Genomic DNA, 13,746 nt, shown 5'->3' with positions numbered 1-13,746 from the left:
GGAGACCAGGCGTCCGGCAGGACGGCCGCTTCAACAAAACAGTACAAAATATCTAATCGTAAGAAGGTCAAAATGAAAACACCTGTAGTATAAATAACATCTTCATTGTTCCACCAGGTTCTTCAGACGATGATCTTGATATGAGACTTGATAAAGGGTGTGAGCTGAGGGTTTGACCCGGTTTTCCTTCTTTCTCCATGAGTCTAAGTGGAGGAATCCATATTTACGATACTAGTTAAAGCAAAAAAGCTTCAGATAAATACATTTCCAACAAGAGCGATGACAGAAGTGATTTGAAGGAATAGACTGCGTGCATTTATTCAAACACAAAAAAAGGTAATGTAGCACTGATTAAAAAAAACAACAAAAAAAACTTTTTTTTGTTTTTGGAGTAAGAACTTTGATTCAGGTCGTTGCTGATGAAAGTTATTAGCAGACATTCACACGTCCATAGTGTTGCACTCAGCTGAATGTAAGTCAAACAATCAGTTTTCTTTGGTTTGTTCTCATCCACCAGCTACCTGTATTTTAGCGGTTATATTCACTGGCTAGTGTCTCGTTGTGGCTGTTGGATCTTGATGTCATTTTGAGAGCTTTTTTGGTGAAAGCGAGCCGAGTACCAAGTTTTGAGCAGCTCAAACTTATGTTTTCTCTTTTAATAAGGAAGCTTGTGGTTGAAAAGACCCACGCTCAACCCTGCCCAGGTTGGGCAGTGAAAGACGCCTGGTTCTTCCACCACAACGTGGTGTGAAATCAGTATCAGACTCTTCACCTCCATTGTTCCCCCATGGTGGAACGACCTACCAAACTGTCCGACCTGCAGGGTCTGTACCTACTTTGAAGAGCAAGATAAAGACTCATTTAAGGAGCATTTCTGCATCTAGATTTCTCCAGCTCTGAATAGTAGTACACATGTGACATAATCTATGATTTAATTGTACAATCCTCTGAGGTTTCCACTAGATGCAGCTCAGCTCCCCAGTTGGAGTAGTATTTGATTAATGATCTGAATAAATACCCCCCACTATAGATACACTTCAGGTGGAGCTTTGTTTGGTTTATTACACACACACACACACACACACACACACACACACACACACACACACACACACACACACACACACACACACACACACACACACACACACACACACACACACACACACACACATATAGCCACTCAGTCACATACATATACACAAACATACACAGCCACACAAACATATACATACACACACACGCATGATCATATACATACACGCATACACACACATAGACATACACACTGGCTTGTTCACCTGCATGCTTGCTCTGTAGTTTTTGGGGTTAGGTAGCGGTAGCGGTAGCGGTAGCTTGGCTCAGACTGCGATCAGATCTCAAGATTTGGGTCGATTGCTGTTCATGTTTTGGTCGGCTCCGTGCCGGTTTCGTGCTTTGTTTGTGGTTTTTTGTTGCAGATTTCCAGTGCTTGACGTGTGTTTCCGTGTGTTCCTGCTTCCTGGATTGGCAGTGGATGTCGTCACCCTCCCCACCCCACCCCCCCCCCCCAAAAAAAACAAAACACTGGGTTTGTATGTGTATATTTTTGTATGTGTGCGCATATGTATGCGTATATATATGTATATATATTAAATATAGTAATAATGCACATATATATACCTTTGGTTTCTACCGTCATGGTATCAATCATTAATATGTGTGCAGACAAGGTAAAAAAAAAAAAAAAAAAAAAATGATCTGAATAAATAGATACTACAACAGTGTCTTTCATAGCAAAAGTGAAACTTGGCTACACTGCAGGACGCCAGTGCGTTAAAGCTACTCTATGTAGTAACGCAGCCTCTGACCAAATATAGCTCTTCTGTGGTGATGAAAGAGCCACTCACATGAGGCGTGTGTCTGTTAGCGGAGCCTTAATTGTTGGCCGTGTCTCCATAACCAAAAAAATGGTTGCATAGGGTGCGGGGTGGGGTGGTTTTCTTCTTCTCAATCATCCCCAGTTTATACAAAAGCTAACAGGAAGCACCAACCACCTCACATCCTTCCATGTCATTCTAGTTTGGAAGAGGTCAACACACGTACAAATAACCTGATCAGCAAGCCCCGCCCCCTTTAGTTACGGTTGCAAACAGGGACAATCAGCATTGTTTTGCAATTCTACAGCGGTGAATGTCTGTGTCAAAACCTTGTCCTAAGATGTTTTAATTACCTTTTTGACAGAAAAGAACCACCTTTCATCAAGGAACGTTCACATGGGACTTAGATCTGTCATGGAGGGACGCGTAGAAAATCTAAAACTAGATGCAGTTGGTTATATAGTTCACACATCAATTAGTTTAATCTGGAAGACAACTTCAGAACTTCATATCTACATACTCTCAAACGTACGACTTGAACATCGGCGCCCGCTCACTGATTAGGGGGATTTTAACCATTACCGAGCTGAATTGTGGGTTCTGTGGGGAGCAGGGTGTGGAGGGAGCGTTACTTCCAGCAAATGTTCGGGCAGGTGGGACGGGTCCTACCTCAAGATTAAATCCATCCCATTGGATTTAGACAATGTCTTGTAATGCCACTTTATCTTGCCCCAAGTGCAATTCTTCCCATTCTGACCCCATGTGGTTAGGACTGCTATTTCTACGTAAAGTGGCTTTACATTTTTAAACAATGTAAAATTGAAATATAAAAGTTTTCAGTGAGAAATAACACTTAGTCTGCATTGAAAATATATGCCATGGATGGATGGATGGATACCCACTGCTTCCTGTCCTGTTTTTGAAACCTCGTCCTTATTTGAGCCCTGACCCGAGCAAACCCTGCAGGGCGTCCTCTGTGTGCACCTTAAATTTTAAAAACATGAACTGCATGACTTCTCAGCCAGAGTTTGTTTGCGAACTCCTCGCTGTGATCAGTTCTCAAGAGCGTCACATCACAGAGGGAAAACAATGTACTTTTTCTTTCCTCTGAACATCACAGATGTTTATGCTGAGTGTTTGCATTTCTCTGTTGTGTTGCTGCTGAGATGGTTTGTGTGTTGTAAGATGCAACGAGTGCCTCATTAACCCACTGTTTATATGAAAAACATTTATAGACATGTGGTGCATGTGATTTCTTTTTTTAACCATCGTATTGGAAAAAATCCATCCAATTTTTCTGCAGCTACAGGACAGATTGCATCTGCAGTTGAGCTCGCTTTGCTTTTGGCTTAGTTTGTCCTCGTCATAGTTTTTATGTGACATCATTCGACAAGGGGACGTGTCGTTCTCCTCCGCTGCCCGCCGACTTACGAAGCCACTTGTTGTGTTTTCATACAATACCAGACAGCTCTTGTGGCATCAGACGCACAGCAGACGCATAAATACACAACATACACTTTCAACTCCTCAGCTGAAGCTTAGGTCAGCATTGGGAGTGTTCATTAGCGTGTTTTTAATCATAAATTATGTTATTGTAATCATTCTGCACGCTGGCGATTTTACATGCAGTCGCATCGCTCCCCCTCTTTGGTCGTGTGGAGGCGTGCACTTTAATATTTCAACCACGTCTGGGTTTTTGATGTAATGCATCAATACAAAATAAATAAAATTCAACCAAATAGCCAAAGGAAAACACTTAAATAACTACGAAGAAACCAAAGTATCCAAAAGATGAGGCAGAGCTACCAGGAAGTGCCTTGAATGCAGTATCTTTCATTCCACCGTTGCTGCCGTGTGACATAGTGCGGAGAAGTGATATGCTGCTGTTTCAAGAGACGACCAGGATGAGAATCCAGAGCTGCTTTGGTTTGTTTTTGACAACAGCAGTAACGGGAGAAGGCAAGAGCTGGATAACACTCCCTAAAGGTGAGCAGAAGTTCCTTCAGATGACACTGATATGATGTCTGATACGACCTGGCTGCTGTTCTCTAATCCTCCTGGTTGCCCGGTAGCCTGGACATGTACAACTGGTAAACAGACCAGGTGGAGGGCGTTGAACTGGTTTTGCTGCAGTCACATATGCTTATATGGAGCTACGGTGCACAGACGTTGATGACAAGCTGATGCTGATCACAAGAGATGACCTGGGCAGGTGTCCAAAGTGACTTTTGGTGGGTTTTTATGTCAATGGAAGGGACAAAAGACTGTAAGAGCTAAACAATGCTTCTTAAAACTGACCAAATATTACTTCAAATGAAAATGAAAGTGACATTTTAACATTTTATAACTCTATGGGCCTGATTTACCAAAGGTTTGCATGCGTAAAAATGTGTGCAAACTTGACATCACGCGCAAACCAATGTGCAAGCTGATCTACTAACAGCGTGCAAAGAGGACTGCGCCTCTCAAATGAGCAAAATAGCACACGCTGTTCATTTAGTACTTTTGCCCTGATGAATAATCAATATGGGGCGTACCCGGCAGAAAGCGCTAAATACTGGGAGGGGAAAATGCAAATATGTTCATTTACCACACGCAATGAGATTTACCAAGCCCGAAAGTAATTGCAGGGATTGTGATTGCGTCTGTATTTAATACGTTTGAAAGGAAGGTGCTAATCTGCCCAGCATTACGCACCGATGGCTGCTGTTTTTGTGGTGTTGTGCCGTATTCAGCACCCCTGCCGTGAAAAGCACCCCCTCATACACACTCACACAAACACATACTTAGGAGTTTATATTATATATATTTACAAATATTATGGAAAACAACACAGTAAGCAGGCTATTAATTAATGACATCAATAACCAATTGCCCGATTTTTGTCATCTGTGACTGTGATTGTGGGAAAGTATGACTATTGTGGAATCCATGAGCGCATTTAAACATGAATCATTAACACAAAACTGGACGCTAAACAGAACGTGACACGGAATGAGAATATAATTTTTGTCATTTTGTGTACGTTGTCATTTGTAGTAAATTAAACATGAGCATTTAGTCCTTTTTGACATTTACTCGTGAATAAGAGATCTGTGGGTAATATATGTCGACGAGGGGGTGCTTTTCACGGCAGGGGTGCTGAATACGGCACAACAATCTCTAACTCCAACTCGTCAAATTTCATTTTGCGCTTGCGACTATCCTGCTTCTCCTGCTTTCCATCCAGACTCCCCATGGCGCAAACCCTAAACACCTCATTTAAATACTGCGGTTTGCACCTGTTATCAATTGCGAACGCAATCTTAGTTGATCACCCGCAAAACACACAACAACAGCATGTGCAAACTTTTTCAGTGCACACGCAATTTAGTACTCTTTATTTAGGATCTTAGTAAATCGGGCCCTATGTGTCGCTTCCAAGTACATTCTGTCTGTCTGGCATTGTGCAGATTTGTCTGTTTTCTGCACCATCTAGTGGATCTTTTGGGAACTGCAGCTGATGCTTGTTTTTCATTAAATTGCTTTGCCCTTTGGCAGCACGCCTCGAAACAAGGAGGTTCCTGGTTTGAATCCCACCAGGGGTCTCACTGTGGGTGATTGTCTGTGACTGTTTCAGCTTTGGCCCGCAGATTTGGGATCGGTCCAACAGACCCGTAAACGGGCTACTTGGGTGTAGATTGTGCAAATTTGGATGGATGTTGTACCATATGCAGATAAACTGCGATGCAATGCTGAGTAAAAGTCCTCAGTCAAGAGTAAAACAGTTAACGCTGCACATATCTTGAGAGAGCTGATTGCAGATGTACGAATTACAAACCGAGTTACGCACCAACATCCTGAGGATGTTGAGTTCAGTGAGCCGATATTGCAGCATCAGAGCAGAAAGTGATCTCAGAGGGAGGTTCCTCTGTATTTGAAGTGCAGATGTCCTGAATGTTGTTTTCTTCACAGGGGTTTCTGACCCACAAGTCTCTGTTGAGCCGTTGGAGCCAAGTGGTCATTGACGACACGGATTCACTTTGGTGAACCTGAATTAACTTTCAGTTTCTTTTTCTTTCTTTGTTTTATTTCTGGTTACTTTTCTCGATTATATGCCTCGGTGGAACTCATTTAACATCCCTTTAACTCTGTTTTATTCCTGTCATCTGATTGTTTAGGGGATTTGGAACCCCTAAGAGAAAGAAAGAGGTGGTAAACCTGAAAATATTTATAACCTGATGGGTTCTTGCAGTACCCAGTGTTGTTGAATAAAACGATAAAGCTTGTTTGTTGCTATTTATGACCAAATATGTGAACAAGGAGGTGATGACGGTTAAAGTTTAAGGAACTGACATCCTGAACATGTGGAAATGTTACTGGAGTGAGGAAAACGGAGAACAGGCGGCGAAATTTTATCATTCAAACCACAAAGAGTAACTAAGTACTTCATGACTAATCATTTTTTACAGCAGTAGTAAACTTATACTTTTATCTACACTTTTTTGTAAAGTATTTGTTTAATGTAGTTTTACATTGTATGTTTATTTGCCTGTTAAAGATTAAACTAATGCGCCCCAGCTTTGTGGTGGTCGGTCGTCTCTGTTGAAATAGATTTCTAAATGTGTTTTATGGGCGTCATCGAGCGGGATCTTCAGATCTCACTGGAGCAGTTTGCAGCCAAGTGTGAAGTGACCGGGATGAGGACCTGGACCTCCAGGTTCTCTGGTGGAAACTCTGGACAAACCCTCTGTGACGCCCCCCACGGGTCTTCTGAAGCCACTTTTTCTTCATACTGCACGTTGCCGTCTTGCACATGGGCACACCGAACGGGCCTGGGAAGCCGGCCAGAACACCCACCCAGCAGACTGACTGGCTTTCGGAGCCAACTGCATTTCTCCTCCTTCCTTGTTGGCATCAACCCTGTTAGAAAGTTGGCGCTTGATTGGAAGAAAAAAAAAGATCAGGGGCCGGATTCACAAAACATTCTTAAGAAAAAAAATCTTCTTAAGTGTAATTTTTTTCTTAATTTCGGTCTTAAAGAGAAAAAAGAGAAGAAGTCATATTCTCCAAAAAAGCTCTTAAGTATTTTCTCAACTTTCTTCTTAAATTTCTTCTTAAGAAAAAACTTAAGAATAAATGGTATTCTTGAAATAAAAGTTGTCAAATTTGTTGTTGACTTTTTGCTTAACTTTAAGACAACCTTGACCTGTCTTAAAATTTCCTCTGTGAAAAGGTAATAATAATAATAATAATAATAATAATAATAATAATAATAATAATAATAATAATAATAATAATAATAATAATAATATTAATAATAATAATAATAAGCCACACACATTTTAGACAAGTTTAGACTAGTAGGTCATAGTTTGAGGATATACTTTGTAATTAATTACACAAAGAGCCTGTTAACTGTTTTTTAGCATGTTAGTTAGCGTGGTAGTTAATTATTATTAGTTTTAGTATTTTTCTTCGCACATTAATCTCATCCACCATAACCTTGAAAAGTTCCTGCATCTCTTTTTCTCCTTCTCCATATTTAGTGAGTGACTGACGGTTAAGACCCAAACTACCTGTATATATAATATATATATATATATATATATATATATATATATATATATATATATATATATATATATATATATATATTTGTTGTTTGTTGGCGCATGCAATGCAATGACATCTTAAGAAGTTCTTAAGTAGGAAAAATAAGAATAAAAATAAGAAATTCATCAGAATTCATCAGTTCTTAAGACGGTTCTTAAGAAAATATTGAGGAATTGCACTTAAGAACTTTCTTATGAACTTCTTAATTTTAGATCTTAAGACATATTTTAAGATCGTTCTTGAGAACATATTGGTGAATCCGGCCCCAGGTTGATTGGAAGTGAGGTTCTGCAGGAGATGGCAGTTATTTGTTAACGCCACAGACTGGAAAGCAAACAGAAAAAGTCTTGTTTGGAGCCGGCCCCTAGCGGCCCCTGGAGGAACTGCAGAGTTTTGCCCTTTCCAACTCAGATGAGCCCCTTGTGTCCACCCACCTGATTGGTCACCTGATCAGATAGCTGCTAAGTGGGGAGAGGACAAAAGAGATGGTGGTTCAGCTCACATCCCTCATCCTTGCTCCTGATGGCCACGGGGCCCGTATACATCTGGCAACTTTACAGCGGGCACGGACACAGCCAGCATCATCCAGCACCATAACAATACTTATAGGCAACTAGTCATCATATCTTCTGCTCTCTGAAACACATGTTAATGCTTAATAGTACACATATATGGTTCTTTAATATATTTGCATTCATTTTCAATGGCTTTTATCCTTAATGGCTTTTTTCCCCCTTACATCACTTTTACTTTTATACTATAGTTTTGAAACCAGTACTTATATACTTTTACTCGAGTAAAAAACTTGAGATGATACTTCAACTTCTACAGGAGTATTTTTGACACCTCTGTTAAAAAGTAAGGGCAGTAGAGTACAGCAGGTAAGTATTTAATTAAAGAGTACGCTTCAGTAAACAGTAATGTTTTTATCCTGATTTAAAGTATCTACAGTTGGAGCATCGGTGGTGTTCAGAAAACGACGTGGCCTTTATTGACAATTGGGAAACGTTCTGGGGAAAGCCCGGTCTGATTAGAAGAGACGGCATTCATCCCACCCGGGATGGTGCTGCTCTTGTCTCTAGTAATTTGGCCTGTTTCATTAGATGCAGAGCTGTAGTTTAACACACTTCTCTGCTGCTTCTCGAGGACCAACGCCTGCCAACAAAACTGTAGGATTGCATGATGTAACTGGTAACTCTAACCAGGTGCCTAGCAAAATAGAAGTAGTTGCAGTTCCCCGCCCTCCACAAGTTCACCAGGTGCGGCGTTATAGAAGCGTTAACCAAAATAATCTTGTAAAAATTAAAACCAATGCACATTTGGTACCAATAAAAGACCGAAAAATCAGATGCGGACTACTAAATATACGATCGTTAAGCTCCAAGTCTCTGTTAGTAAATTATATAATTACAGAGAGCAGGAGTGATGTTTTCTGCTTAACAGAAACATGGTTACAGGAGGAAGAGTATGTTAGTTTGAATGAATCAACTCCGCCCGGCTACTTTAATCATCACATTCCTAGAAACACGGGCCGAGGCGGAGGAGTCGCAGCAATTTATAACTCCAGACTCCAAATAAAAATTGAACCTAAGTGCAATTATAATACGTTTGAAAGCCTCACGCTTAGTCTGAAAATTCCGAGCTGGAAATCAGAGAAGCCAGTTGTGTTAGTGGTAGTGTATCGGCCCCCTGCTGGCGCTTATCTAGAGTTTTTTTCTGAATTTTCAGATTTCCTTTCTGGATTATTGATCAGTACAGATAAATTCATCATAGTGGGTGATTTTAACATTCATATGGATGTTGAAAGCGATAATCTTAAATTAGCTTTCAATTCTCTTCTAGAATCAATGGGTATCTCACAAAAAGTGGACGGGCCGACACATTGTTTTGATCATGCTCTCGATCTCGTTCTCACCTACGGTGTTGAAACTGATGGTCTGTTGGTGTCACCTGTTAACTCCCTTTTATCCGACCATTATTTAATAACGTTTGAATTTAATGTTGTTGATGTTGAAGTGCAGGGCAGGAGGTATTATTTTAGCAGATGTTTGTCTGATGAAGCTATTGCTAAATTTAAGGAGACCATTGCTCATCTTGCGACAGTGGAAAATAGTGAAGCCTCTACTGAAGCAATAGAGGCCAGTGACCTGGGTTCTACCTCTGATGTTGATGTTGATTTTCTTGTTAGTAACACTGCTGATCTGTTGCACTCAGCTTTAGATGAAGTTGCTCCTTTGAAAAGGAGGGTTTCTAGCCACAGGAGCTTAACTCCCTGGTACAATTCAGATATTCGCATGTTGAAACAAAGCGTGCGTAAAATGGAAAGGAAGTGGCACTCTTGTAAGTCTGTAGACTCTTATCGTGAATGGAAAGATATTCTAATAGTATATAAAAAAGCCATTCGCAAAGCAAGAACAGCTTATTATTCAACGTTGATAGAGGAAAACAAAAGTAACCCACGTTTTCTGTTCAGCACTGTAGCCAGGCTGACAAAGAGTCACAACTCTGTTGAGCCGTGCATTCCTGCAGCTCTCAGTAGTGAGGACTTTATGAGCTTCTTTAACAGTAAAATCACGAGAATTAGAGAAGAAATCAACCAGCCGGTTGTGGGCGTTTCTTCAGCTTTAGCGACTTCCCTAGGTTCTGACTTGACTCTAGATTGTTTTGATCCTATAGACCTCCCTGAGCTGACTTCACTCGTTAATAGAGCTAAGTCTACCACATGTATGTTAGACCCCATCCCGACTCGACTATTCAAAAATGTTTTTTCTCTTATTGGTGTGACAATACTGGACCAAATCAACCTATCCCTAAGCTTAGGATATGTACCACAGGTTTTCAAAGTGGCAGTAATTAAACCTTTACTTAAAAAACCTTCTCTTGACCCAGACACCTTAGCTAATTATAGGCCAATTTCTAACCTTCCATTTGTATCTAAAATTCTTGAAAAGGCAGTTTCAAGCCAGTTATGTGACTATTTGTATAGAAATTATCTGTTTGAAGTCTTTCAGTCAGGGTTCAGAATGCATCATAGCACAGAGACAGCACTGGTTCGAGTTACGAATGACCTTCTTATGGCCTCAGATAAGGGATTAGTGTCCATACTGGTTCTACTGGACCTCAGATAAGGGATTAGTGTCCATATTGGTTTTACTGGACCTCAGTGCTGCTTTTGACACTGTTGATCATGGCATTTTACTGCACAGGTTAGAGCATGTTGTTGGGATTAAAGGGACAGCTGTACGTTGGTTTAAATCATATCTATCTGACAGGTTCCAGTTTGTTCATGTACATGAGGTTTCTTCAGAACAGTCAAGGGTCTGTTATGGTGTTCCGCAGGGTTCAGTGCTAGGGCCAATCTTGTTTAGTTTATACATGCAGCCGTTGGGAAGTATAATCCAGAATCACGGCATATACTTTCATTGCTATGCTGATGATACGCAGCTCTATTTGTCTATGAAGCCGGATGAGACAGAACCGTTGGTTAAACTTCAGGCATGTCTTAGGGACATCAAGGACTGGATGTCCAGAAATGTCTTGCTTCTAAATTCAGATAAAACAGAGGTTATCATTCTTGGTCCAGAGCATCTTAGGAAGGGACTAGATGGTGTTGCGATGGCTTCCAGTGCAACTGTGAGAAACCTTGGTGTTGTTTTCGATCAGGATTTGTCGTTTAAACCATACGTTAATCAGGTTTGTAAAATAGCGTTTTTCCATCTCCGTAATATTGCAAAAATTAGGAAAATCCTCTCGCAGAGGGATGCAGAAAAACTAGTTCATGCGTTTGTATCTTCTAGACTGGATTACTGTAATGTGTTGTTAGCAGGATGTCCAAGTAATTTGCTGAATAGGCTCCAGCTGATCCAGAATGCAGCAGCACGAGTGCTGACAGGAATCAGCAGGAGAGGCCACGTCTCTCCAGTGTTAGCGTCGCTCCATTGGCTACCTGTAAAATTCAGAATTCAATTTAAAATGTTATTACTTGCATATAAAGCCCAAAACGGCTTAGCTCCGCAGTATTTACAAGATTTGATAGTGCCTTATGTTCCTGTCAGAGCTCTCCGCTCCCAGGGTGCAGGTTTACTCGTAGTTCCTAGAGTATCTAAATGTAGATTTGGAGGGCGGGCGTTCTGCTATCAGGCACCATTACTTTGGAACCAACTTCCAATCTGGGTTAAGGAGACTGACACCACCTCCACCTTTAAAACTAAACTTAAAACCTTTCTGTTTAGTAAAGCCTATAGTTAGTGTTTAGTAAACCTCTAGCTGGTGTTGGTAAATCTCTAGGTAGTGTAAACTCTAGTGTGTTAGAGTCAGTAGTCATAGTCGCAGCTATAGAACAAAACTATAATAGTTAGTCTCAAATATAGCTTCGCGGTAGATATGCTGCTATAGGCTTATGCTGCAGGGGGGCACCGACATGATCCGCTGGGCGGTGCCTCTCACCCTTCTTCTCCTCTCCTTTTCCCTGCCTCTCTTCTCCATTACCATTTTTATTTATTATAAATATCTCATAGCTATCATTTTTGTCCATCGTTCCTGTAGTTTCTTGTGCCGGCCCCCCTTTTTTCTCTTTTGTGCATGTTTGCAGGCTGGAGCCTCGGGAGCTGCGTTCTGGCCTGTGTTCCCGGCCCTCCCCCCCATCCCCGGTCATCCCGTTGCTGCTTCCACCTGCCTACGTGGATGTCTGCTGTTGCTGCTTCCGCCTGCCTGCACCCCCCCCCTCTGGTCATCCCGCTGCTGCTTCCACATGACTGTTGTGTGCTGCTGACGCCCCCCCCCCCCCACCTCTGGTCATCCCGCTGCTGCTTCCACCTGCCTGCTGTGTGCTGCTGACGTCCCTGACTCCCCCAGTCTGGCCTTCGGCAGGAGGGTCCCCCCTTATGAGCCTGGTCCTGCTCAAGGTTTCTTCCCTCCTAAAGGGGAGTTTTTCCTTGCCACTGTTTGGCTTAAGGCTTTTCTCCCACTATGGGAGTTTTTACCTGCCATTGTTTATATAATAATTGCTCGGGGGTTTATGTTTATGTTTATGTTTATGTTTATGTTTATGTTTATGTTTATGTTCATGTTCATGTTCTGGATCTCTGGAAAGCGTCTAGAGACAACATCTGTTGTATTAGACGCTATATAAATAAAATTGAATTGAATTGAATTGAATTGAGCAGACCTCAGGTCTACAGGAAGTTTGTTCCAAAGGTGAGGAGCAGAATAACTGAACGCTGCCTCACATTTATTTTATCCTCCATTTATTTCTGATCTACTTCTAAATGCTGGTCACGGGTATTTTTGAATGAATGAACCTTTTTTTTCTTGAAGTTTGAACCTTACATGTCGTCTGTGAATTATTAATTTATTGCTTTGTGAGTGCAAAGCTCGTAAAGATGCACAAAAGGCAATAAACACAAAAAGGAGTGGTGGGAGAGTCGATATGTCTGCTCTGAAGCTGCATTATGAGTCGTTGCAGCAGAGCAGTAAATGTGTCTGAATTTAAGATCATGAAGTTAAATCTGAGCCACGCCTGTTATTTTAAATTAGTCATTAATCATCCCTTGTTAAACGCATACTTCAGCTGCATATAGTTTTTTTAATATATTGCCTCAGTTTGGGAAACTTCACGCGTGATTATAGTTGGACGATCTGATCAGTAAGTAACATTTATTAGGATTTAAATCTACTCGTAGGTTTGGAGCTGAGGCCCCTCTGGATCGGGGGTGTCAGTGTTCATGGAAAACGCTTATCAGAAAACGGTCCACTACTTCCCTCATCAAGTTAAGAGGAATTACATTTTACAGGATTATTAGGAAAAAGGAGCACAGAAGATAAGAATACGTTTCTTTTCCTGTCCAATTCTAGCTAAGGCAAAAAAATATTTACTTTAAAATTGCAGATATTCAGTGTGAACAAGTTCTTCTGGCTCGTTGGTATCAGGAAAAAAGAAATCCAGGTATTTGGTGAGAGATGGAATATTCATGGAGTTTCTGATTAATAACTTGATAGACATTAAACATTAAATTCAAAGATACAACAAAATCAGGGATGGATAAAGTATGTGAAACTTTACAATAAGTCACTACATTATATGACAGGATGCAATCCCATAATCATACTTTTTTTTTTTTTTTTTAATTGTATTTTTTTGATTATCCTATTCAAGTCAAAGACTAATGCTCCCATGAACCTTTCTCTTTATTTTATAGCCAATGCCAAAATAATATTTTTTATGTTGTATTGTAAAGAAGGCTTTAAGTAGTATGATAACTTCTGAAATTAATAAATATTACAAAAACAAAAC

The sequence above is a fragment of the Cololabis saira genome, chromosome 24 (assembly GCF_033807715.1).
Source record: "Cololabis saira isolate AMF1-May2022 chromosome 24, fColSai1.1, whole genome shotgun sequence".
In the NCBI taxonomy this organism is placed as follows: Eukaryota; Metazoa; Chordata; class Actinopteri; order Beloniformes; family Belonidae; genus Cololabis; species Cololabis saira.
The sequence above is the reverse complement of the archived record's forward strand: the minus strand, read 5'-3'. Positions refer to the sequence as shown.